General features: G+C 40.4%; 1 protein-coding gene across 1 annotated transcript in view; it reads left to right on the forward strand.

Moving 5' to 3' along the window:
* The window catches only part of CREBRF (CREB3 regulatory factor), a 349,666-nt gene that overhangs the window by 12,196 nt on the left and 309,800 nt on the right, over nt 1-27,670 (forward strand). The window lies entirely within an intron of this gene.

Genomic DNA, 27,670 nt, shown 5'->3' on the forward strand with positions numbered 1-27,670 from the left:
GCCTCAAACAGACAACATCTTAACATCAGATCCACAGCTATTACTAATAGCACCCCTACATTGTTGGTATTGTGTATATACCCCTCCTGATCATCCCTTTACTTCAAAGCCTTAAAAGGATTGCTACAAATACTAAGTGGAGAGGCGAAACTGCTTCAATACCACCACCGGTCAATCAGCTTTAACTTCAGCCTGTCACAATACACAAAACCAGGAGGGCAGCTACAGAATCCTGTCCATTTCTAGCAAGGTTTGAAACTTGCTAAAGAGCAGAAGTGTGTGACACAACATTCAAAGGTACTGTTTATCCACTGTTTTAACTTGGGACATCATCTGCTTATACAAGCTAAATGGCCTTTAGATCTACCTAATAAGACGGCTAATAAGTGACACCATTTTGTTAATTAAAAGCCGATCTTTACATCTTGCCAATACAGACATTAAGCAATAAATCCACTGCAGTGTGATATATAAATTTTAGCGCTTCTGAGATCCTTTAAAACAAAGAAATTTTTAAAAAGAGAGATCTCTTTTTAATTTTAACTATAATCATTATTTGAGCTCATATTATTTATCATTGCATTTAACTTTAGACAACGTTGTCACTTTATATGTTTTAAATAATTTATCTTGTTTTTTTTTATTTTAAATATTATATTAAAATCGTACTATTTTAAATATTGTATTACATTGGGTTATACTCTTTCATTGTTTCGTTATGAAATCAAACTATCAACATCTATAACTAACAATTTATCCTATAGCATTGTTTTACATTAAAGGGACACTGTACCCAAAATTTTTCTTTTGTGATTCAGATAGAGCATGAAATTTTAAGCATCTTTCTAATTTACTTCTAGTATCAAATTTTCTTCATTCTCTTGTTATCTTTATTTGAAATGCAAGAATGAAAGTTTAGATGCCGGCCCATTTTTGGTGAACAACCTGGGTTGTCCTTGATGATTGGTGGATAAATTCATCCACCAATAAAAAAGTGCTGTCCAGAGTACTGAAACCAAAAAAAAGCTTAGATGCCTTTTTTTTTCAAATAATGATAGCAAGAGAACGAAGAAAAATTGATAATAGGAGTAAATTAGAAAGTTGCTTAAAATTGCATGCTCTTTCTGAATTACAAAAGAAAAAATTTGGGTTCAGTGTCCCTTTTAAGCACAATTATTTAATATTCACTCCACATAGTTACTCAATCCTAATCTACAAATTCAGTAGTTTATTCTAATTCTATATATCTATCACATTTTTCCATCATTAGACAATTTTATATACATACAACAGCTCCCCTTACCGGTTTTAACTATTTCTTCACTGACAATTGTTTGGAGGAACACTTGTCTTATTTTTGGGTTTGAGCTCTCATTATAATTACTTCTAATTAATCAATTTAAATTTTAGGTGCACCCTCTTTTTAAATGTTAAGCTCTTAAGCAAAGCATAATCTGACCTGTTAAGTGGTACTCCCATTTCCTGATTGGCTAAAAACAATGGGCCAATAAAACTTCACCCTATACACACTCAATACAAATTTTATACACATGTGGAAGAAAGGCATGTACATCATGTAACTATATACAGGTATACCTCACTTTACAGCGCTTCGCTAATACAGCACTTTGTGGAGCTGAAGTTCAGCCTCCAAGGATTTTAAAACAGTGCTATAATCATCGTTAAATTGCGGGAAAAGTGACTGGCACCATTTTATTATGCTTAGTTCACTCTGTCTACAGCATTACAGTGCAATCTGTGTCTCAGTGCTATAGTCTGGCAAATTTTACTACAGTTATTGTCACTATTTTATTTGTACAGTATTTATTGAATAATAATTGAATACTGTGCTCTGCGAGTGTTAAACTAAACGTAGCACTATTGCACCCCTAATATATGTTCGTTCAAACATGTTTTTAAACACACTGGCAAGTAAAAAGAAAGCTAAAACTGCCTTGTTTCACTTTAAGGCGGTTTTCACTTTACAGCGGGGCTCCGGTCCCTAACCCGCTGTATGAGCAGGGTATACCTGTAAATGTATCAAACACATTTAGATCCCATATCACAGGAGAGACAATTAACACAACCTTTTGTTGGAAATTCAAGAGCACATTTGTTGTTTACATAGTTGAGTGCAAAAAACAGTATACAGGTAGGACTACGAGAGTGGTAGGTAAACGCATTAGAGAGCACTTGTCTTACATCTCAAATGAGCGGGCATGTTCTGAACTCTCAAAACATTTTATAGATCTGCACCACCAAAATGTAAATACATTCAGATGGCAGGCTATAGAACCGGTCAGGACAACAGCAAGGGGTGGTGACAAGTTGCCTATATTATGCAAACAGGAAACCTACTGAATCTTTAAAATTAAGAGTTTACTGCCACATGACTTTAACTCAGTTTGACATAATTATTTATTGGCAGAAGTAAGAATAGCCACCATCTCAGAGCTCCTCAGTATTGGCCATTTACTGGCTCGTGTATAATAGTTGTGCTTAAATATTTGGTATTGTATTTTGAACATCATATATGGTTAACAGATGATGGGGCTACTCCCTATGACCAAGGGGATAATACCTTCTGCATATCATCTTAATGTATGTTTCGAATATGCTTTAGTTCAAGTCTCTGGTCTGTAGTTGTTGATAAACAGACACGGGTAGAATATATATATATATATATATATATATATATATATATATATATATATATATATATATATATATATATATATATATATATATATATATATATAGTAATTGGTGTCCTTAGCCCTCTGCATAGATAGAGAATCAATAATATTAAATATATATGTTGATATAGGACATTTGTAATGTAATCTTTGATTAATTTTCTTGTTTGTGGCAACATAAAAAGGAAAATATGTTGCTAGTCTAATTCTTTTTGAAACATTATGATTAACCAATCCTTTTTTTTTCTCCAACATTGGTGTTTCCGGTCCACGGCGTCATCCTTACTTGTGGGATATCTCTTCCCCAACAGGAAATGGCAAAGAGTCCCAGCAAAGCTGGCCATATAGTCCCTCCTAGGCTCCGCCCACCCCAGTCATTCTCTTTGCCGTTGCACAGGCAACATCTCCACGGAGATGGTTAAGAATTTTTTGGTGTTTAAATGTAGTTTTTATTCTTCTATCAAGTGTTTGTTATTTTAAAATAGTGCTGGTATGTACTATTTACTCTGAAACAGAAAAGGATGAAGATTTCTGTTTGTGAGAGGAAGATGATTTTAGCAGACAGTAACTAAAATCGATTGCCGTTTCCACATAGGACTGTTGAGATGAAGTAACTTCAGTTGGGGGAAACAGTTAGCAGACTTTTCTGCTTAAGGTATGACTAGCCATATTTCTAACAAGACCATGTAATGCTGGAAGGCTGTCATTTCCCCTCATGGGGACCGGTAAGCCATTTTCTTAGTCAAACAAACAGAATAAAGGGCTTAATATGGGCTAAAAAACTGGTAGACATTTTTATGGGCTAAATCGATTGCTTTATTTGGGCATTTTATTCATATTTATGCTGACAATTTGCATTTATAAACTTGGGGAACGTTTATTAAACGGCAGGCACTATGTTAGACACCTTTTCCAGTCAGGGGGCCTTCCTAGTTGTAGACTGAGCCTCATTTTCGCGCCATTACTGCGCAGTTGTTTTTTTAAGAGCAGGGCATGCAGATGCATGTGTGAGGATCTGAAATTTGCTGGAAAAGCTTCTAGAAGGCGTCAATTGGTATCGTATTCCCCTCTGGGCTTGGTTGGGTCTCAGCAAAGGCTATAGCTGGGACTGTATAGGGGTTAAATTTATAAACTGCTCCGGTTCTGAAATTTGGTGTGCAATACTCTTAATGCTTTAAGACACTGTGGTGAAATTTTGGTAATTTTTGAACAATTCCTTCATACTTTTTCACATATTCAGTAATAAAGTGTTTTCTGTTTAAAATTTAAAGAGACAGTAACGGTTTTGTTTTAAAACGTTTTTTGTGCTTTGTTGACAAGTTTAAGCCTGTTTAACATGTCTGTGCCTTCGGATAAGCTATGTTCTATATGTATGAAAGCCAATGTGTCTCCCCATTTAAATTTATGTGATAATTGTGCCATAGCGTCCAAACAAAGTAAGGACAGTACTGCCACAGATAATGAAATTGCCCAAGATGATTCCTCAGATGAGGGGAGTAAACATGATACTACATCATCTCCTACTGTGTCTACACCAGTTTTGCCCACACAGGAGGCCCCTAGTACATCTAGTGCGCCAATGCTTATTACCATGCAACAATTAACGGCTGTAATGGATAAATCCATAGCAAATATTTTATCCAAAATGCCTACTTATCAGAGAAAGTGAGATTGCTCTGTTTTAAACACTGAAGAGCAGGAGGGCGCTGATGATAATTGTTCTGTCATACCCTCACACCAATCTGAAGGGGCCATGAGGGAGGTTTTGTCAGATGGAGAAATTTCAGATTCAGGAAAAATTTCTCAACAAGCTGAACCTGATGTTGCGACATTTAAATTTAAATTAGAACATCTCCACGCACTGCTTAAGGAGGTGTTATCTACTCTGGATGATTGTGACAACTTGGTCATTCCAGAGAAATTATGCAAGATGGACAAGTTCCTAGAGGTTCCGGTGCACCCCGACGCTTTTCCTATACCCAAGCGGGTGGCGGACATAGTAAATAAGGAGTGGGAAAAGCCCGGCATACCTTTTGTCCCCCCCCCCCCCTATATTTAAGAAATTATTTCCTATGGTCGACCCCAGAAAGGACTTATGGCAGACAGTCCCTAAGGTCGAGGGGGCAGTTTCTACTCTAAACAAACGCACTACTATTCCTATCGAAGATAGTTGTGCTTTCAAAGATCCTATGGATAAAAAATTGGAGGGTTTGCTTAAAAAGATTTTTGTACAGCAAGGTTACCTTCTACAACCCATTTCGTGCATTGTTCCTGTCACTACAGCAGCGTGGTTCTGGTTCGAGGAACTAGAAAACTCGCTTAGTAGAGAGACTCCATATGAGGAGGTTATGGACAGAGTTCACGCACTTAAGTTGGCTAACTCTTTTATTTTAGATGCCGCTTTGCAATTAGCTAGATTAGCGGTGAAAAAATCAGGGTTTGCTATCGTGGCGCGCAGAGCGCTTTGGCTAAAGTCTTGGTCAGCGGATGTGTCATCCAAGACAAAATTGCTTAACATCCCTTTCAAAGGTAAAACTCTATTTGGACCAGAATTGAAAGAGATTATTTCAGACATCACTGGGGGAAAGGGCCACGCCCTTCCACAAGATAGGCCTTTCAAGGCCAAAAATAAGTCTAATTTCTCTTGTTAAGTGTAGTCAGTCCACGGGTCATCCATTACTTATGGAATATATCTCTTCCTAACAGGAAGCTGCAAGAGGATCACCCAGCAGAGCTGCTACATAGCTCCTCCCCTCACATGTTATATTCAGTCATTCTCTTGCAGCCTAACTAGATAGGTCGCTGTGAGAGGTCTGTGGTGTTTTTTTAACTTAGTTTATTTCTACAATCAAAAGTTTGTTATTTTAAATGGCACCGGAGTGTGCTGTTTATTCTCAGGCAGCATTAGAAGAAGAATCTGCCTGCGTTTTCTATGATCTTAGCAGACGTAACTAAGATCCACTGGCTGTTCTCATCTGAGGAGTGAGGTAACTTCAGAGAAGGGGAATAGCATGCAGGGCCCCCCTGCAAATGAGGTATGTGCAGTAATTATTTTTCTGAGGAATGGAATTGACTGAGAAAATACTGCTGATACTAATGTAAAGTAAGTTCAGCCTTAAATGCAGTGATAGCGACTGGTATTAGGCTGATGAGTGTGTGTACACTGAATGTATTTTTCTAAGGAATGGAATTGACTCTGAAAATACTGTTAATACTGAAATAATGTATGAGCCTTAACTGCAGTAAAAGCGACTGGTAGCAGGCTTATTAATAACAATTCATAACTTTTCAAATGTATGTTTAAAACGTTTACTGGCATGTTAATCGTTTTTTGTGAGGTACTTGGTGATAAAACTTATTGGGGCATGATTTTTACCACATGGCCATCTTTGTTTTCTGCATAGAAACAGTTTTCTGAGCTTCCCCACTGTTGTAATACGAGTGGGAGGGGGCCTATTTTAGCGCTTTTTTGCGCAGTAAAAATTCAGTCACAATCTGTCTACTTCATCCTCCATGATCCAGATCGTCTCTAGAGTGCTCAGGGGTCTTCAAAATTCATTTTGAGGGAGGTAATCAGTCACAGCAGATCTGTGACAGTGTGTTTTGACTGTGAGAAAAACGTTAATTATTAAATTGTTAATCCGTTTTTGGGTATTAAGGGGTTAATCATCCATTTGCTGGTGGGTGCAATCCTTTGCTAACTTAATACATTTACTGTGAAAAATTGGTTGCTATAACTATTTTGGTTCATTGTTATTTCAACTGTGACAGCTTTTTGTGCTTCTTAAAGGCACAGTAGCGTTTTTTTATATTGCTTGTAAATTTATTTAGAAAAGTATTTCCAAGCTTGCTAGTCTCATTGCTAGTCTGTTTAAACATGTCTGACACAGATGAATCTCTTTGTTCACTATGTTTAAAGGCCAATGTGGAGCCCAATAGAAATTTATGTACTAATTGCATTGATGCTACTTTAAATAAAAGTCAATCTTTACATGTAAAGAAATTATCACCAGACGAGGGGGAAGTTATGCCGACTAACTCTCCTCACGTGTCAGTACCTTCGCCTCCCGCTCAGGAGGTGCGTGATTTTGTGGCGCCAAGTACATCAGGGAGGCCCTTACAAATCACTTTGCAAGACATGGCTACTGTTATGACAGAAGTATTATCTAAATTGCCAGAATTAAGAGGCAAGCGCGATAGCTCTGGGTTAAGGACAGAGCGCGCGGATGAGGTGAGAGCCATGTCAGATACTGCGTCACAGTTTGCAGAACGTGAAGATGGAGAGCTTCATTCTGTGGGTGACGGATCTGATCCAGGGAGACTGGATTCAGAGATTTCTAATTTTAAATTTAAGCTTGAGAACCTCCGCATATTGCTAGGGGAGGTATTAGCGGCTCTGAATGATTGTAACACGGTTGCAATTCCAGAAAAATTATGTAGGTTGGATAGATACTATGCGGTACCGGTGTGTACTGACGTGTTTCCTATACCTAAAAGGCTTACAGAGATTATTAGCAAGGAGTGGGATAGACCTGGTGTGCCCTTTTCCCCTCCTCCCATATTTAAGAAAATGTTTCCTATAGACGCCACCACTCGAGACTTATGGCAGACGGTCCCTAAGGTGGAGGGAGCAGTTTCTACTTTAGCTAAGCGTACCACTATCCCGGTGGAGGATAGTTGTGCCTTTTCAGATCCAATGGATAAGAAATTAGAGGGTTACCTTAAGAAAATGTTTGTTCAACAAGGTTTTATCTTACAGCCCCTTGCATGCATTGCGCCTGTCACTGCTGCAGCGGCATTCTGGTTTGAGTCTCTGGAAGAGGCCATTCGCACAGCTCCATTGGATGAAATTATGAACAAGCTTAAAGCACTTAAGCTAGCTAACGCATTTGTTTCTGATGCCGTCGTACATTTAACCAAACTTACGGCTAAGAACTCCGGATTCGCCATCCAAGCGCGCAGAGCACTATGGCTTAAATCCTGGTCAGCTGACGTGACTTCTAAATCTAAATTGCTTAATATTCCTTTCAAAGGGCAGACCTTATTCGGGCCCGGCTTGAAAGAAATTATAGCTGACATTACGGGAGGTATGGGCCATGCTCTACTTCAGGACAGGGCCAAATCAAAGGCCAAAGAGTCTAATTTTCGTGCCTTTCGTAACTTCAAGGCTGGAGCAGCATCAACTTCCTCCGCTCCAAAACAGGAAGGAGCTGTTGCTCGTTACAGGCAGGGCTGGAAAGTTAACCAGTCCTGGAACAAGGGCAAGCAGGCCAAGAAACCTGCTGCTGCCCCCAAGACAGCATGAAGAGAGGGCCCCCTATCCGGAAACGGATCTAGTGGGGGGCAGACTTTCTCTCTTCGCCCAGGCTTGGGCAAGAGATGTCCAGGATCCCTGGGCGTTGGAGATCATATCTCAGGGATATCTTCTGGACTTCAAAGCTTCTCCTCCACAAGGGAGATTTCATCTTTCAAGGTTATCAGCAAACCAAATAAAGAAAGAGGCGTTTCTACGCTGTGTACAAGACCTTTTACTAATGGGGGTGATCAACCCAGTTCCGCGGACGGAACACGGGCAGGGATTCTATTCAAATCTATTTGTGGTTCCCAAGAAAGAGGGAACCTTCAGACCAATCTTGGACTTAAAAATCCTAAACAAATTTCTAAGAGTTCCATCATTCAAAATGGAAACTATTCGAACCATCCTTCCCATGATCCAAGAGGGTCAGTACATGACCACAGTGGATTTAAAGGATGCCTACCTTCACATACCGATTCACAAGGATCATTATCGGTACCTAAGATTTGCTTTCCTAGACAGGCATTACCAGTTTGTAGCTCTTCCCTTCGGATTAGCTACGGCTCCAAGAATCTTTACAAAAGTTCTGGGCTCACTTCTGGCGGTGCTAAGACCGCGAGGCATAGTGGTGACTCCGTACCTAGACGACATTCTGATACAAGCGTCAAGTTTTCAAACTGCCAAGTCTCATACAGAGATAGTTCTGGCATTTCTGAGATCGCATGGGTGGAAGGTGAACGTGGAAAAGAGTTCTCTATTACCACTTACAAGAGTTCCCTTTCTAGGGACTCTTATAGATTCTGTAGAGATAAAAATTTACCTGACAGAGGCCAGGTTATCAAAACTTCTAAATGCTTGCCGTGTCCTTCATTCCATTCCACACCCGTCAGTAGCTCAGTGCATGGAAGTAATCGGCTTAATGGTAGCGGCAATGGACATAGTACCATTTGCGCGCCTGCATCTCAGACCGCTGCAATTGTGCATGCTAAGTCAGTGGAACGGGGATTACTCAGATTTGTCCCCCCTACTAAGTCTGGATCAAGAGACCAGAGATTCTCTTCTATGGTGGCTCTCTCGGCCACATCTGTCCAAGGGGATGACCTTTCGCAGGCCAGATTGGACGATTGTAACAACAGACACCAGCCTTCTAGGCTGGGGCGCAGTCTGGAACTCCCTGAAACCTCAGGGATTATGGACTCAGGAGGAGAAACTCCTCCCAATAAATATTCTGGAATTAAGAGCAATATTCAATGCTCTCCTAGCTTGGCCTCAGTTAGCAACTCTGAGGTTCATCAGATTTCAGTCGGACACCATCACGACTGTGGCTTACATCAACCATCAAGGGGGAACCAGAAGTTCCCTAGCGATGTTGGAAGTCTCAAAGATAATTCGCTGGGCAGAGTCTCACTCTTGCCACCTGTCAGCGATTTACATCCCAGGCGTAGAGAACTGGGAGGCGGATTTTCTAAGTCGCCAGACTTTTCATCCGGGGGAGTGGGAACTTCATCCGGAGGTCTTTGCTCAACTGATTCTTCGTTGGGGCAAACCAGATCTGGATCTCATGGCGTCTCGCCAGAACGCCAAGCTTCCTTGTTACGGATCCAGGGACCCGGGAGCGGTGCTGATAGATGCTCTGACAGCCCCTTGGGTCTTCAACATGGCTTATGTGTTTCCACCATTCCCGATGCTTCCTCGTTTGATTGCCAAGATCAAACAGGAGAGAGCTTCGGTGATTCTGATAGCGCCTGCGTGGCCACGCAGGACCTGGTATGCAGACCTAGTGGACATGTCGTCCTGTCCACCGTGGTCTCTACCTCTGAGACAGGACCTTCTAATTCAGGGGTCCTTTCAAACATCCAAATCTAATTTCTCTGAGGCTGACTGCATGGAGATTGAACGCTTGATTCTATCAAAGCGTGGCTTCTCGGAGTCGGTTATTGATACCTTAATACAGGCTAGGAAGCCTGTTACCAGAAAAATTTACCATAAGATATGGCGTAAATATTTATATTGGTGCGAATCCAAGAGTTACTCATGGAGTAAGGTTAGGATTCCTAGGATATTGTCCTTTCTACAAGAGGGTTTAGAAATGGGCTTATCTGCTAGTTCGTTAAAGGGACAGATTTCTGCTCTGTCTATTCTTCTACACAAACGTCTGGCTGAAGTTCCAGACGTTCAGGCTTTAACTAGGATTAAGCCTGTGTTTAAGACTGTTGCTCCGCCGTGGAGCTTAAACTTAGTTCTTAATGTTCTTCAAGGCGTTCCATTTGAACCCCTTCATTCCAGTGATATCAAGCTGTTATCCTGGAAGGTTTTGTTTTTGATGGCTATTTCCTCGGCTCGAAGAGTCTCTGAGTTATCTGCCTTACATTGTGATTCTCCTTATCTGATTTTTCATTCAGACAAGGTAGTTCTGCGTACTAAACCTGGGTTCTTACCTAAGGTAGTTACTAACAGGAATATCAATCAAGAGATTGTTGTTCCATCACTGTGTCCTAACCCTTCTTCAAAGAAGGAACGACTTTTGCATAATTTGGACGTAGTCCGTGCCCTGAAGTTCTATTTGCAGGCAACTAAAGATTTTCCGTCAAACTTCTTCCCTGTTTGTCGTTTACTCTGGAAAGAGAAGAGGGTCAAAAGGCTTCGGCTACCTCTCTCTCTTTTTGGCTTCGTAGCATAATACGTTTAGCCTATGAGACTGCTGGACAGCAGCCTCCTGAAAGGATTACAGCTCATTCTACTAGAGCTGTGGCTTCACCTGGGCCTTTAAAAATGAGGCCTCTGTTGAACAGATTTGCAAGGCTGCGACTTGGTCTTCGCTTCACACCTTTTCAAAATTTTACAAATTTGACACTTTTGCTTCTTCAGAGGCTATTTTTGGGAGAAAGGTACTTCAGGCAGTGGTTCCTTCTGTTTAATGTTCCTGCCTTGTCCCCTCCTTCATCCGTGTACTTTAGCTTTGGTATTGGTATTCCATAAGTAATGGATGACCCGTGGACTGACTACACTTAACAAGAGAAAACATAATTTATGCTTACCTGATTTATTTCTCTTGTAGTGTAGTCAGTCCACGGCCCGCCCTGTCTTTAAGGCAGGCCTAAATTTTAATTAAACTCCAGTCACCACTGCACCCTATGGTTTCTCCTTTCTCGTCTGGTTTTGGTCGAATGACTGAATATGACATGTGAGGGGAGGAGCTATGTAGCAGCTCTGCTTGGGTGATCCTCTTGCAGCTTCCTGTTAGGAAGAGATATATTCCATAAGTAATTGATGACCCGTGGACTGACTACACTACAAGAGAAATAAATTTATCAGGTAAGCATAAATTATGTTTTTCGTTCCTTTCGCAATTTCAGGAACGGACCGGCCTCTAATTCTGCATCCTCTAAGCAAGAGGGTAATGCCTCACAACCCAAACCAGCCTGGAAACCGATGCAAGGCTGGAACAAGGGTAAGCAGGCCAAGAAGCCTGCCGCTGCTAACAAAACAGCATGAAGGAGTAGCCCCCGATCCGGGACCGGATCTAGTGGGGGGCAGACTCTCTCTCTTTGCTCAGGCTTGGGCAAGAGATGTTCAGGATCCCTGGGCGCTAGAAATAGTTTCTCAGGGTTATATCCTGGAATTCAGGGAACTACCCCCAAGGGGAAGGTTCCACATGTCTCACTTATCCTCAAACCAAATAAAGAGACAGGCGTTCTTACATTGTGTAGAAGACCTGTTAAAGATGGGAGTGATACACCCAGTTCCAATAAAGGAACAAGGAATGGGATTTTATTCCAATCTGTTCGTAGTTCCCAAAAAAAGAGGGAACTTTCAGACCAATTTTGGATTTGAAGATCCTAAACAAATTTCTCAGGGTACCATCGTTCAAGATGGAAACCATTCGAACGATTCAACCCACTATCCAGGAAAGTCAATTTATGACTACCGTGGATCTAAAGGATGCGTACCTACATATTCCTATCCACAAAGAACATCACCAGTTCCTAAGGTTCGCTTTTCTGGACAAGCATTACCAGTTTGTGGCCCTCCCATTCGGGTTAGCCACTGCTCCAAGGATTTTCACAAAGGTACTAGGGTCCCTTCTAGTGGTTCTAAGACAGAGGGGCATTGCAGTAGTACCTTACTTGGACGATATTCTAATACAAGCGTCGTCCCTGTCAAAAGCAAAGGCTCATACAAACATCGTTCTGGCCTTTCTCAGATCACACGGATGGAAGGTGAACATAGAAAAAAGTTCTCTGTCTCCGTCGACAAGAGTTCCCTTCTTGGGAACAATAATAGTTTCCTTAGAAATGAGGATTTTTCTGACAGAGGTCAGAAAGTCAAAACTTCTAAGCTCTTGTCAAGTTCTTCATTCTGTTCTTCGTCCTTCCATAGCGCAGTGCATGGAAGTAGTAGGGTTGATGGTTGCAGCAATGGACATAGTTCCTTTTGCACGAATTCATCTAAGACCATTACAACTGTGCATGCTCAAACAGTGGAATGGGGACTATACAGATTTGTCTCCAATGATTCAAGTAGATCAGAAGACCAGAGATTCACTCCGTTGGTGGCTGACCCTGGACCATCTGTCCCAGGGAATGAGCTTCCGCAGACCAGAGTGGGTCATTGTCACGACCGACGCCAGTCTAGTGGGCTGGGGCGCGGTCTGGGAATCCCTGAAAGCTCAGGGTCTATGGTCTCGGGAAGAGTCTCTTCTCCCGATAAACATTCTGGAACTGAGAGCGATATTCAATGCTCTCAGGGCTTGGCCTCAACTAGCAAAGGCCAGATTCATAAGGTTCCAATCAGACAACATGACGACCGTTGCGTATATCAATCATCAGGGGGAACAAGGAGTTCCCTGGCGATGAAAGAAGTGACCAAAATAATTCAATGGGCGGAGGATCACTCCTGCCACCTGTCTGCGATCCACATCCCAGGTGTGGAAAACTGGGAGGCGGATTTTCTGAGTCGTCAGACATTCCATCCGGGGGAGTGGGAACTCCATCCGGAGATCTTTGCCCAAATAACTCAATTATGGGGCATTCCAGACATGGATCTGATGGCGTCTCGTCAGAACTTCAAGGTTCCTTGCTACGGGTCCAGATCCAGGGATCCCAAGGCGACTCTAGTAGATGCACTAGTAGCACCTTGGACCTTCAACCTAGCTTATGTATTTCCACCGTTTCCTCTCATTCCCAGGCTGGTAGCCAGGATCAATCAGGAGAGGGCCTCGGTGATCTTGATAGCTCCTGCGTGGCCATGCAGGACTTGGTATGCAGACCTGGTGAATATGTCATCGGTTCCACCATGGAAGCTACCTTTGAGACAGGACCTTCTTGTTCAGGGGTCCATTCGAACATCCAAATCTGGTCTCCCTCCAGCTGACGCCTTGGAGATTGAACGCTTGATTCTATCGAAGCGGGGGTTTTCAGATTCTGTGATAGATACTCTGGTTCAGGCCAGAAAACCGGTAACTAGAAAGATTTACCATAAAATATGGAAAAGATATATCTGTTGGTGTGAATCCAAAGGATTCCCATGGAATAAGATAAAAATTCCTAAGATTCTCTCCTTTCTACAAGAAGGTTTGGAGAAAGGATTATCTGCAAGTTCTCTAAAGGGACAGATCTCTGCTTTATCTGTCTTACTACACAAAAGACTGGCAGCTGTGCCAGATGTTCAAGCATTTGTTCAGGCTCTGGTTAGGATCAAGCCTGTTTAAAGACCTTTGACTCCTCCCTGGAGTCTAAATCTAGTTCTTTCAGTTCTTCAAGGGGTTCCGTTTGAACCTTTACATTCCATAGATATTAAGTTACTATCTTGGAAAGTTTTGTTTTTGGTTGCTATTTCTTCTGCTAGAAGAGTTTCAGAGTTATCTGCTCTGCAGTGTTCTCCGCCCTATCTGGTGTTCCATGCAGATTAGGTGGTTTTGCATACTAAGCCTGGTTTTCTTCCAAAGGTTGTTTCTAACAAAAATATTAACCAGGATATAGTTGTACCTTCTTTATGTCCGAATCCAGTTTCAAAGAAGGAACGTTTGTTACACAATTTGGACGTAGTCCGTGCTCTAAAATTCTATTTAGAGGCTACAAAAGATTTTAGACAAACATCTTCTTTGTTTGTTGTCTATTCTGGTAAAAGGAGAGGTCAAAAAGCGACTTCTACCTCTCTTTCCTTTTGGCTTAAAAGCATCATCCGATTGGCTTATGAGACTGCCGGACGGCAGCCTCCTGAAAGAATCACAGCTCACTCCACTAGGGCTGTGGCTTCCACATGGGCCTTCAAGAACGAGGCTTCTGTTGACCAGATATGTAAGGCAGCGACTTGGTCTTCACTGCACACTTTTGCCAAATTTTACAAAATTGATACTTTTGCTTCTTCGGAGGCTATTTTTGGGAGAAAGGTTTTGCAAGCTGTGGTGCCTTCCGTTTAGGTAACCTGATTTGCTCCCTCCCTTCATCCGTGTCCTAAAGCTTTGGTATTGGTTCCCACAAGTAAGGATGACGCCGTGGACCGGACACACCAATGTTGGAGAAAACAGAATTTATGCTTACCTGAAAAATTACTTTCTCCAACGGTGTGTCCGGTCCACGGCTCGCCCTGGTTTTTTAATCAGGTCTGATGAATTATTTTCTCTAACTACAGTCACCACGGTACCATATGGTTTCTCCTATATATATTTCCTCCTGTCCGTCGGTCGAATGACTGGGGTGGGCGGAGCCTAGGAGGGACTATATGGCCAGCTTTGCTGGGACTCTTTGCCATTTCCTGTTGGGGAAGAGATTTCCCACAAGTAAGGATGACGCCGTGGACCGGACACACCGTTGGAGAAAGTAATTTATCAGGTAAGCATAAATTCTGTTTTTCTGTATGATATCACCATTGCTACTTTTGAACTATACAATGCTAATTTCAATAGCATTCTTTCCGTTCTTTCTGTTATTTAACATAGCAGAAATATAATTGTATCAAATTAGCTAATATAGCAATCTTCATCCGGGCTATATCCAGAATATTAGTCCATTTTTCCTCTAAGTATTCAAATATCCACTTAAAAATGTGTATAAAATTTTTATAGGGTTAAGTTTTCTTGGCCCATTGTTTTTAGCCAATCAGGAAATGGAGTACTTTGCATAAAAGGGTGCACCAATTAACAGGTGCTAGTCTGATTACGGTCAATACGACCGAAACAGGTCCTGTATGTTCCTGCATGCTCTTTTTAAACTGGAATAAAATGGATTAAGTTTTCATATATACATGGCTTCGTTTTATGGAACTTTTTTTTTATTGTAATTGGTTATCTAGTTGAGTAAAGAGGGAAAGCCACACAAACTCAGCAACGGCTATTTTGACTTTTATACAAGTTGCAGAGTACAAAATGCATAAGAAATAGTTCATTTTGGTTTATTTTTTTGTATATGAAATAGCTGTTTTTGTTCTTTAACACCACAACCCATTAAAATGAGCTGAGCACGTAGAAAAATCATATCTCCTTATTTTATAACTCTATACATACACATGGTTCCGTATGGCAAAGAGCATAATCCCCAGTCATTCTCTTTGCTTCTGTGAAGATATTAATTTTTTTTTTTTATGGGTACTTTTCCCTGCAAGCAAGGATTACAGTATAGCTGTGTCCATGTAAATCTCTTTAGTAAGGGTAGTGGTGGCTTTTAGCAGTTAGAAGTAAAGCAAAGACCACCTCGCCACCTTCTAACACTTTTTCTACCTTTTTGTAGAAAGCCAGGGTTGGTTACTCTATACTTTCTTTTTACTACAGGTCCCTGACAGGGAGGATTACAGGTCACACCTTAGTAGCTGTTGTCTGCCTGGCAGCTGGAGCCAGGTAAGTGCTCTTTGCCTTCTAGGTACTGAAGGACTTAATTTTTTAGGTTAACCCTCAAGTGGATCGATTTTGGGACAATATATTTCATTAAACTGAAACATACTATTTAACACTGAAGGGGTTAATGCCCTCTAAGGGGCATGAGATCACTTGGCTGAGGGAGAGTAGAATAAGGAATTATTACTTTTCCTTTATTTGTAACTTGGGCTATAACAGTAGTTGAGATTTTAGTTTTGAAATTTCTGTTCAGCAGCCATCTTTATTTTGCACGCTTTTCTAATGTTGCACACTTCTTTTCAGGCTGCGCATGTGATGTCCACACTTCTGGTTTTACAGAGCGGATCTTAGTCTGTCAGTGTCGGCTTTGTTTGGATCAGAGTTCACCTAAGAGTAGAAGGACTTTAAATGTTTCTAGTGGGATTTCTATACGTTTTTTTTTGTGTGAAAATCTATACGGTCACGGTAGGAGCCTCAGGGTTTGCGGTTTCTTTTTTTGTGGGACGATTATTTTATGTCTCTGGTGTATAAAATATTGGGATAAAGACAAGTTACTCCCTCATAAAGTTTATTAACTTTGATTATACTGACCTAAAGATAGATATAGATATATATATATATATATATATATATATTATATATATATATATATATATATATATATATATATATATATATATATATATATATATATATATATACACACACACACACTTTTTTTCTGTCGCCTTTTTGTGGGACCTGATTCTTTATCAATGGACACAGAACAGGATCAACCTATTAATATGAATAAGTGCTTGCTTTTTTTAGAGGCACAACTTGTCCTTCCTATGCAGTTTTGTTCCACTTGCTTAGCAAAGACTTTAAAACTTTAAGACAATTCACTCTCTTCTGAGCCAAGTGTCTCTCAGGATGATGCTTTCATAACATGCCTCAGCTTTCTCCTCAAACGTCCCAAGCCTTAGTTGTTGTAACCCAGTGCCTTCTGTTTCATCACAACCTCCTGGGGGTGTTTATGTACCAGGGGATTTTGTCGCGGAGAGAACGTCTGCGGCATTGTCTGCCTTTCCTCCTCAGGGTAAACGCAAGAGGAAATCTAGTTATTTGTCTACTAGTAAGGTTTCTGATCCTTCTAAATCTGCGCTGGTCAACCTTTCCCATATATCAACAGTGTAAAGAAGTGGTGAACTAGTCACTTTAATGCTGGTAGGGGGCGCTATAAAGTGGTAGAGCAGGTATAAGCCACACCTATAGTGAAGCTTAAATGTAGTATGTCAAACCCAATATTGCCAGATAATTCACAAATGAGGTATCAACATTGGAACTTAAATACCAAAATATTATTAAGGGTTACACATAGATCATAATACAAACAATAGTCTCTATAGGATAAGTCTCTTTATGATCGAAGGACAAACAAAGCTTTGGCTGCTCTCTGGGAAAACTCGTCTGGATCAGATGGGTTCCTGAAGAAATACAGATGCTCCTCTAAGTGCGATATCACCAAGCAGGGTAAAATCAACAGTACGTATGTTGATGTATACACTCGTATTTGGTGAAGCACACTGTAGTGCAATTGTGGCAGACCGAGACTTCTGAGCAGATGGACAAGTGGTACAATTTTTTCACTGCCTAAGTATGAAGCCACGCCTCCAGCAGCGGCTCCTATTGCTTGTTGGCAAATTCCCAATAGTTTAGAGGGGGTATGAGGGTAAAGAACAGTGTGTCTCTTTACAGGCCTTCAGCCATGCTAACTGTTCTCCAACCTCTCTCTTGCTCTGGAGAACGGCCTGCTTGGTGATATTGCACTTAGAGGCACCTCCTGTATTTCTTCCTTTCTTCAGGAACCCATCTGAACCTTTCCCATATGTCTGATAAGGAGGATACTTCAGTAGCCTCTGGAGGTGAGATTTCAGAATCTGACAATATGGGGCAAAAATCTTCTGAATCTGAAGAAGTTAATTTCTGTTTCAAGCTTGAACATCTTCGGTTACTTCTGAAGGAGGTTCTAGCTACTTTGGATGATTCTGATCCTTCGGTTGCTGTCAACCCTAAGAAGTCCTCTAAACTTATTAGAGTTTATGATTCTCCAAAGTTTGAGGATGTTTTTCCTGTTCCAGCAAGATGTCTGAAATTATTGCACAGCAATGGGATAAACCTGTGGTTCCATTTTTCCCTTTCCCCTGTTTTTAAAAAGATGTTTCCTGTTGCTGATTCGGGATTCATGGCGCACTGGGCCTAAAGTAGAGGGAGCTATCTCTACTCTAGCTAAAAGAACTACCATTCCTATAGAGGATAGTTGTTATTTTAAGGATCCAATGGATAAGAAGCTAGAAGCTTACTTAAAAAAAGATGTACATCCATCAAAGATTACAGTGGAAACCTGCGGCTAGTATCGCCACGGTTGCGGGAGCAGCATCTTATTGGTGCGATGCCTTGTCTGATCTGATTTCAGAAGAGATTACGGTAGAGGAGATCCAAGACAGGATCAAAGCTCTTAAACTGGCTAATACCTTTATCTGTAATGCAAACATGCAGGTAATTAGACTGGGAGCTAAGATGTCTAGCTTCACTGTTCTTGCTCGCAGAGCTCTGTGGTTAAAATCTTGGTCAGCTAAGCTTTTGACTTTACCTTTATAAGGGTAAGACTTTGTTTTGGCCCGGTCTGGCGGAGATCATTTCAGAGATTACGGGTGGAAAGGGATCTTTCCTACCTCAGGACAAGAAGAATAGACCTAAGGGTCCACAGACTTCTAATTTTCGTTCCTTTCACAACTTTAAAGGACAGAAGTTTTCCTCTTCCAATCCAGGTCCACTTGGAAATCCAGCCAGCCCTGGAACAAGGGAAAACAAAACATAAAGCCTTCCGCTGAGGGTCTGCCCCCGATCCGATTTTTTTAATCAGGTGGGGGACAGACTTTCTCTTTTCCAACAGCCTTGGATATGCGATGTCCCAGATCCATGGGCTGTGGACATAGTAACCCAGGGTTACAAAATAGGATTCAAGTCTTGTCCTCCAAGGGGCAGATTTCTCCTGTCAAGACTCCTCAAACCAGGTAAAGAGGGAGGCCTTCTTACATTATGTAAAGGACCTATCCTCCCTGGGAGTTATTGTACCAGTCCCTCTAGAGGAACAAGGTCTAGGATTCTATTCAAATCTATTTGTAGCTCCCAAAAAGGAGGGAACTTTTCATCCCATCCTAGATCTAAAGTGCCTCAACAAATTCCTCAGGGTTCTGTCCTTCAAGATGGAAACGCTTCGTTCCATTGGTTCAGGAAGGTCAGTTCATGACGACCATAGACCTGAAGGACCCATATTTACACGTTCCAATTCTAAGGGATCATTGCCAGTTTCTAAGGTTTTGTCTTTCTGGACAAGCATTTCCAGTTTATTGCACTTCCGTTTGGTCTTGCCACAGCTCCCAGAATATTCAAAGGTTCTGGGAGCTCTATTGGCAGTTATCAGATCCCAGGGAATTGCTGTGGTGCCTTTTCTAGACGACATCTTGGTTCAGGCATCCTCTCCAACTAGCAAAATCTCATACAGAGATGTTGTCTTTTTTTCTACTTTCCCACGGGTGGAAGGTGAATCTGAAAAAGAGTTCTCTAGTTCTTACTACAAGAGTGTGTTTCCTAGGGACAATCATAGATTCTCTGTTCATGAAGATTTTCCTGATAGACGTCAGAAAATCCAAACTTCTTGCCTTTCCCTCCAGTCTGCTTTTCGTCCATCAGTGGCTCAATGCATGGAGGTGATTAGTTTGAAGGTGGCTTCCATGGACATGATTCCTTTTGCTCGGTTCCATCTGCAATCACTGCAGCTTTACATGATCCGTCAATGGAACAGAGACCATTCAGATTTATTGCAGAGGATAAATCTGGACCCCCTAATAAGAGATTCTCTCTCGTGGTGGATGTCACAGGAAAATCTGTCTCGTGGCACTTGCTTTCTGAGACCTTCCTGGGTGATTGTGACTACGGACGCCAGCCTGACAGGCTGGGGAGCTGTTTGGGGTTCTCTGAAAGCTCAGGGCCTGTGGTCTCGGGAAGAGTCTTCTCTTCCCATAAACATCTTGGAGTTAAGAGCAATTTTCAATACCTTGACAACTTGGCCTCAATTATCTTTGGTCTGGTTTATCAGATTCCACCCAACCTATGATAGACGGCTAAATAATATACTATCTCTTTAGCTTCTAAATTCAGAGACGCTATAATGCAGTGCAATTTGTATGCCATACGGCATACATGTCACCCTGACGAGTGGGAGTATACTTTCTTCTCAATCCCCCCCCCCCCCCACCGTACATATTCTAGGTTAGATTACTTCCTCTCAAGCTTACGGAATGATATTTTAGAGGCCCACATACATACCTGTACATGGTCAGACCATGATGCGGTCTCTGTGGTTGTGGCAAGAACTCACCATCATTCCTCTAGACCAGAGCTTTCCCAACTTTTCATGTTGGCGACAAACTTTTTAGACCTACATCATTTTGCGACACAGTAATTCAGTTGTACTATCAAACAGGAGGTTAAACTAACTTGTTTTAAGAGATACAGACACATATATAATAACAAAATGTATTTACAAGTAACAGTATGTATGTGCAAGAATTAAAAAAAAAAAAAAGTTTAATAACACCAATAGCTACTTACTATTTTAATGGTCCGTATGAGGTTGATGGGATGAACACAGTTTCTGAATATTTGGCGGAAGACACTTGCATTTCATCATCGAGCATTTTTAAGCTTCCACTTCCTATCCATATATCAAGAGCAGGCACAGCAATGCACTAAAAAGGATTGCGAGGAGCACAGGTATAAGTGTGAAACTGAAAGTGTTTATTAAACATGCGCAAATGAGTGAATAAACGCACAAAGCGGTACGTATATAACGAACCAAAAGACAAACAGTGTGTGTGTGTGGGGGGGGGGCACAGAGATTCCAATTGAACTCACAGTATTAAATAATGGCTCCTAATGCACAAATGATATATATAAAAAGTTATGCATCAAAAATTATATATAGTGTTGATAGTGGAGATATCGATATTTATCTACAACCAAAATGCATACAAACGAAATATTATTATTGTTGTCGCTGCTACAAATTACTACTTATAACATTCTTGCTATAGCTTGGATTCCTTGACAAGTGCTCAGATCATCGATTCCCTGCAGCTCAAAATAGGACTTCTGCATCCATACATTCTGAAACATAACATGATAATAAATTGAAATAAATAAGTCATGCTATGGAAATAATTATTTCAGCAAAGAAAGCAGAATCAGTAAATAAGTACTATACATAAACAAAATATACATGCACCATACGATTATAAATAAATAAACATGTACACTGCTTGAATTAGAACTTGTCACTACTAATATTTGTTTAGTTAAGAGGGGTAATCTGACCTTGAGGGTCCAATGAATAGGGAGATATAAGAGCTAAATTATATAACTGCAGGGTCACTGATTATTACTACTGCACACAGATAATTATTATTATTAATGTATGATCACCTGACCAAAGAACTATATGTTTAATCCTGAGCTATTGTAGTGGGGAGGGGATGGATAGGAGGAACCCAGGCCAGAGGAGAGTGGTAACTCCTCACAAAGTGGAGGAACAGAGGGTCACCAAAATTGATCAAATCATATTCAGAGTTTAGACCCTCTGGGACCCTTGTCCTCAGTTTAAAAATCCAAAATACCTCCCTCTCCCCCAGCCTGCGGTTCCTGTCCTGTCCTCCCCTAAGTAGGGGAACTCTCTCTATGATGGTCCAAGAGAAGGATTTAGTATCCTTAGAATGTACGCCTGAAAAATGCTGTATAAGTGGTGTAGTAAGTGTCCCAGCCCTATTGTCGGCAAGGTGTTCCTTGATTCGGACCCTAGCCTCTCTGGTGGTGAGACCCACATACTGAAGAAAACAAATCTTACAGCTGATGACCTATATCACATAAGTAGATCTACACAAATATTAGTAGTGACAAGTTCTAATTCAAGCAGTGTACATATTTATTTATAATCGTATGGTGCATGTATATTTTGTTTATGTATAGTACTTATTTACTGATTCTGCTTTCTTTGCTGAAATAATTATTTCCATAGCATGACTTATTTATTTCAATTTATTATTATGTTATGTTTCAGAATGTATGGATGCAGAAGTCCTATTTTGAGCTGCAGGGAATCGATGATCTGAGCACTTGTCAAGGAATCCAAGCTATAGCAAGAATGTTATAAGTAGTAATTTGTAGCAGCGACAACAATAATAATATTTCATTTGTATGCATTTTGGTTGTAGATAAATATAGATATCTCCACTATCAACACTATATATATATATAATTTTTGATGCTTAACTTTTTATATATATCATTTGTGCATTAGGAGCCATTATTTAATACTGTGAGTTCAATTGGAATCTCTGTGCACTATTTTGAAATTTGCTCCCATTGGTGTTTATAGTAAAAGGGTGGGTCCCCTATAGCCAATGGGAATGGACTGCTTCTCTTTTTAAGGAGCACGCACATTTGTTTTAATCAGGTAATGAGTAAGGCAATCTGCTGAAACGCGTATACCTGTCTATTTGCAGTCTGTAATATACAGTTGATTTCTCTGTTTAGTCTTAACCCCGGGGTGGTTTAAGCCTCCCCCCCCCCCCCCCACGCTGTTTGTTTGTCTTTTGGTTCGTTATATACGTACCGCTTTGTGTGTTTATTCACTCATTTGCGCATGTTTAATAAACACTTTTTGTTTCACACTTATACCTGTGCTCCTCGCAATCCTTTTTACTTGCTATGTATGGCCGCTTTTGAGTGAGCACAGGTGTGGGGTGAGCGCAATATCCTAACCGCAAAGCTAGCTTGTTGCCAGAGACACCTGGAGAGGAGGAGCTACATACCGCACCGACTACGGAGGTTGCTTGGGAGCTGCACATTACCCAGCCACGGACGGAGATACTAGCCACACGGCGGTAATCGGCACACACAGGACGATTCCTGGTGGGGGTCACATGGATTGGAGGTACGTGCATGCTTAGCCTTGAACACTGTACAGTTTTCCTGTCACACACCTCTTGGGACTTACCTAAATATAGCGGTGGGCTAATAGTGATTGGAACCTGTTTGGGAAGGAAACCGGACGGGACCTTATTCCTCAGAAACCAGTGCTCTAGATTTGGTATGAGAGCACTGTGCATATGCGAGCTGCAAATTTAATCACTGCAGGTTATAAATTTCACTGCGGAGCACGCCGCACCAGAGGCTACCCTCTTTTGAACTTTTTTTCCTTACTTTCGTCTATCACAGCAATGCACTACTGGGAGCTATCTGCAAAAAAAAAACACACTTTGACTTCTGACTTCAGCTCATCTTTTAGGCTGCCGCCCTCAGAGCTCTGCGTGTCCGACTGACTACTGCCTGCCTTGCAAACACACTGCTGTCCCACTCACTGACTACACATGCAGTCACAAGCCGATTGAGGAAACTGCACGTGCAGTCAGGAGCCAATTTTTCCTATCAAAGCCGCCAATAGGAATAGTTTCAGTTCTCGCTGGGCCATTCGGTTAAGATGATCTGTGACCCACTAGGTATCAATCACGTGTCAACCATGTAATATGTGTAGCAGGCAGGCAGAAAGTCGGAAGCCCAATTTTTTTTTTTAAAATGTTAATTTAAAAAAAAAATTGTATTGAAGCAGAGACTCACCTACACACTGCTGCCGACACACTGTGTCACGACACACAGCTTGGAAAGCACTGCTCTAGACATTCATGGAGGTACCCACAATATTTATGATAGGAATCTGGTTTCTCCGAATCCCTGACTGAGACTCACTAAATTTTATCAATTTGAATCTTAATGGTTAGATATCTGCCCAATATGTGTGGGCGGCATTGAAAGCTTATGTTAGGTGCTTCTGCATTGCTAAGATAGCCAAACTCAGAAAAGATAAAGGAGGTCATTTTGGGATTATTGGCATGTGAGCTGCATACTAAAGATAAAGTCTCATTGGGCTATTGCTTATTTAATTTAACAGCAGACAATAAAATACTTCATACAAAAATACAAACAAGAGTGATTTGAAAAAAACTTATGTATCACAAGGGCAACAATGCTAATTCGATTCTTGCCTTGAAATTAGAGGTAGAGCTGCACATTCCAGAATTCTGGGTCTGGAAGTTGAGGGGAGCAAGATTTTAGAACCAGAGGTAATTGGTAATGCTTTTGCCGAGTTATATGAAAAACTATACAATATTCAGTCTTGTGAAATAGATGACTCTCATGCCCTGGAGGAAGTAGTTTCTTATTTAAGGGATCTATGGCTCCCAAAACTCTCTATAGCAATGCAGGAATCATTAATAGAATTATTGTCCAAAAAGGAAATAATTTTACATGCCATCAAACAAATCAAACCCAATAAGGCCCCTTGACCTGATGGGTTCAGTGGGACTTTTTTCAAAACTATAGGATCTAATATCTCCCTCCTTCAGATGGTGTTTAACAAAGTAGCTAATTCAGGGTTATTTCACAAATCGTTGTAGAGGCCACAATTTTAACGATACCTAAGCCAGGGAAGAGTTCCTAGTATTGTAGCAACTACAGACCTATATCCCTCATTAATCTTGATATTAAATTGTACTCCAAACTTATAGCAAATAGGCTAGTACAGCTACTACCTTCCATTATCCATGTGGATCAGGTGGGTTTCACCTTTGGTAATAAAGGAACAACCACAGAGACCGCATCATGGTCTGACCATGAACAATACATGCAAACTCTTTAATCATCTTCTCAGAAGCAAGACACCTGAAGATGTCCATGGTAGCACTGTTGCTAGATGCTGAAAAAGTGTTTGATAGGGTGAAATGGTGATACCTTTGTAAAGTTTTACAGGTGTTCGGTTTCTTTTACAACTTAATTTATTTAAATATATCCAAGCTTTATACTCGCAACCTTTTGCTAAGGACAATGGTATAGGCTTTCAATCAAGAGTTCAATATAACTAATGGAACTAGGCAAGGATGTCCCCTTTCCCCTTTAATATTTGCCTTGGCCATGGAAGCCCTGGAATATGCATTTAGAATGTCCCCCTGATTAAAGATGTAACAATGGGAGAATCCACAGAAAATATTTCCTTATTTGCGGATAATGTGACCATTACACTATCCAGAGTCCTGAACCTAAAGCTCCTAAGCTTTACATTCCTGCTTTTTAAATAAAGATGGCAAGTGAATTAAGTGAACGAAGAAATATTGAGAATGAGTAAATAAAAAAAGTTGCTTAAAATTGCATGCTCTATCTGAATCATGAAAGAAACAATTTGGGTTTAGTATCCCTTTAAATTTATCTGAGGAGACAATCCAAGCTTTGAGGAAGCTGTATCAATTTGACTTGAAGATAGACCATATTAAACACCTAGGAGCCCTTGTGGGAGCTGATCTTAATAACGTCTAGAATAATTATGAACCGCTACTAGTTGAAGTGGAAACATTATTAACTAGATGGGACTTGGATGGGTCGTATTGCCACCTTTTAAAAATGTCTATTCTCCCAAAAAATCTATACCTATTTAGGTGTGTTGCAGTATCTGTTTCCCAAATATATCTAAAAAAAAAAGTTCCATTTGCTTTCTTTACTATGTTTGGAGGGGGAAATGACCAAGAGTAGTTTATAAAATCTTACTACATCCCTTTTGTAAAGGAGGGATAGCATTTCCCAAAATTGTTATGTATTGTGATGCCACCATATTGTCGCATAGAGCAACAACTCCGAAGAGCCTGGGTGGTTTTGAGGTTGAATCAGCAATGCTCCCCAAAGACCTTAACCTTAAGGGACATCATTTAGGGTTGGATTCCATTGCAGATTAAAGCATGGGAAAGAGAACTATACAGACAGTTTGAGGACCACATTTTTAGAAACCTTTTTTAAGCTGCTGTTGAAAATGGTACTTGACCCAGTAATAAGAGTAGCTAACCTTTTCTCTGAATGCTCTCTAAAATGCTGGAGAAATTGTGAGGAGCGTGGTGATCCTGCTCTAAACAGAGATCACTATGGCAGCAAATGTTCCAATTATGTAAGAATATAGGATTACAGACTATAACAGACTATTTAATCCCCAAATTTCACTCTCTTACATAAAGGAGTTGATAGTTTGTCTTACTCCCAAAGATCACTCATGGTGATCATTCACTCAGCAGCTAAGATTTGTATAGCAAGGTGTTGGGGGGAAAAAACAGACGCAAACAATACAACGTCCTACACATGAGACTATCTAGTCTCTATAGAAAAAGGTAATTATATAATAGATATTGGTCAATTTGGGACCCATGGATCCGATATAACTAAAGAGACCCTGCTAAATGAGGGAATATACATGTTAATCATCTCCCTATGCTTAATTATCCTCACCCTTCCCTGGGGGAGGAGGGGGCTTATAATTTTCCTCCTTTTATCCTTGTGATCCTTGTGTGGTATACTTCATGTTATATGTAAATTATGGATCTGACATTTTAAGTTCCAACTAAAAGCAATTACGCTGTGCTTTGAGTAATTGTAAAAGATTGTGACCTATGTTTATTGGTGAGCGCACCAAATACAAGTTTGCTTGACTACACCTGGTTATTCGTTCATTTGCCATATTTATGGACGTTCAATGCTTAGCCTGAAAGCTATACAGGGTATAGGACCTATTCACAGGGTATAGGACCTATTCTATTTCATCTAAGATTTATCAACCTTCTTTGTTGGACTTATTTGTTTATATATTTGATGGATCAATATTCCTAAGAGAGAGGAATAAAAGAGAGAAACGAGAGGTAAAGAAAAGAGAACAACAGAGAGGAAAAGGTAAAGGAATTGACTTGTTTTCAAGTATCTAAGGACTGTTTGTTTTTTATTCTCTTTTTCAGATAATATAAATGTTACATACACTTTGAATGTGTCATCTAATTTGTGTACACTTTAATAAAATTTCTTTGAAATAAATTGTATTCCAGGATTTGATTGTCTTCAGGGTACACTAATTGCAATGATTTTAGACTTTACATAAGTCTTTCGTAAAAGTCTTCATGTTATTTAGACTTAAGAAATAATATTGGAGGTTTAAATATATGAACACCATGTCTTAAAACAAATTATTTATCTTTGTAAAAGAACATATACAAATTTTATGAGCATTTTTCTGGAAGAAAACACTTTTTTTTTTCTGGGGGGCGGTGGGTTTCAAGGCTTTCCCATATCTAGCCATGACTATTTAACCCCCACCCCCCTCAAATAAGTTAAAATATATTTCACAATAAACTTTTTGAAATAAAAAGACTATTCACTTTAAAAAAAACGCTAGGATTTACCATCACTAAAAATTTACTGGAGTTTCATTGATCACTTTATTTAAAAAAAAAAGAGGTGCTAAACTCACTCACTCAATAGCTGTGCTAGCATACAGAACACTGTCAGATGACAAGCACAGCTATTGGTTTATAGGTGGAAATGTCACCTCATTGAGAGAAGAGCGCTGTGCCATGGGCAGCCAGAGGCTGACTTTGGCGAGCTGGCGTGTCACAGACAGTGTGAGTTTAGCACCTTTTTTATTAAGTGATCAATGAAACTCCAGTTTATTTTTATTGATAGTAAAACTATCACTTTACTTTTGCCTTAGTTTGTTGCATGTGTGCTATTATATTGTTTGATTTCTTTTTGTATTTTGCACACACAAAAAAAAAGGTGCTAAACCATTTTTGTGCTGCAGCTCCTTGCTAAAGTCAGCGGCTCCATTTCTACCTCTAAACCAATAACCGTGCTAGCATGCAGTACAATGTCAGATAACTAGAACGGCTA

The sequence above is a fragment of the Bombina bombina genome, chromosome 6 (genome assembly GCF_027579735.1).
Source record: "Bombina bombina isolate aBomBom1 chromosome 6, aBomBom1.pri, whole genome shotgun sequence".
Classification (NCBI taxonomy): Eukaryota; Metazoa; Chordata; class Amphibia; order Anura; family Bombinatoridae; genus Bombina; species Bombina bombina.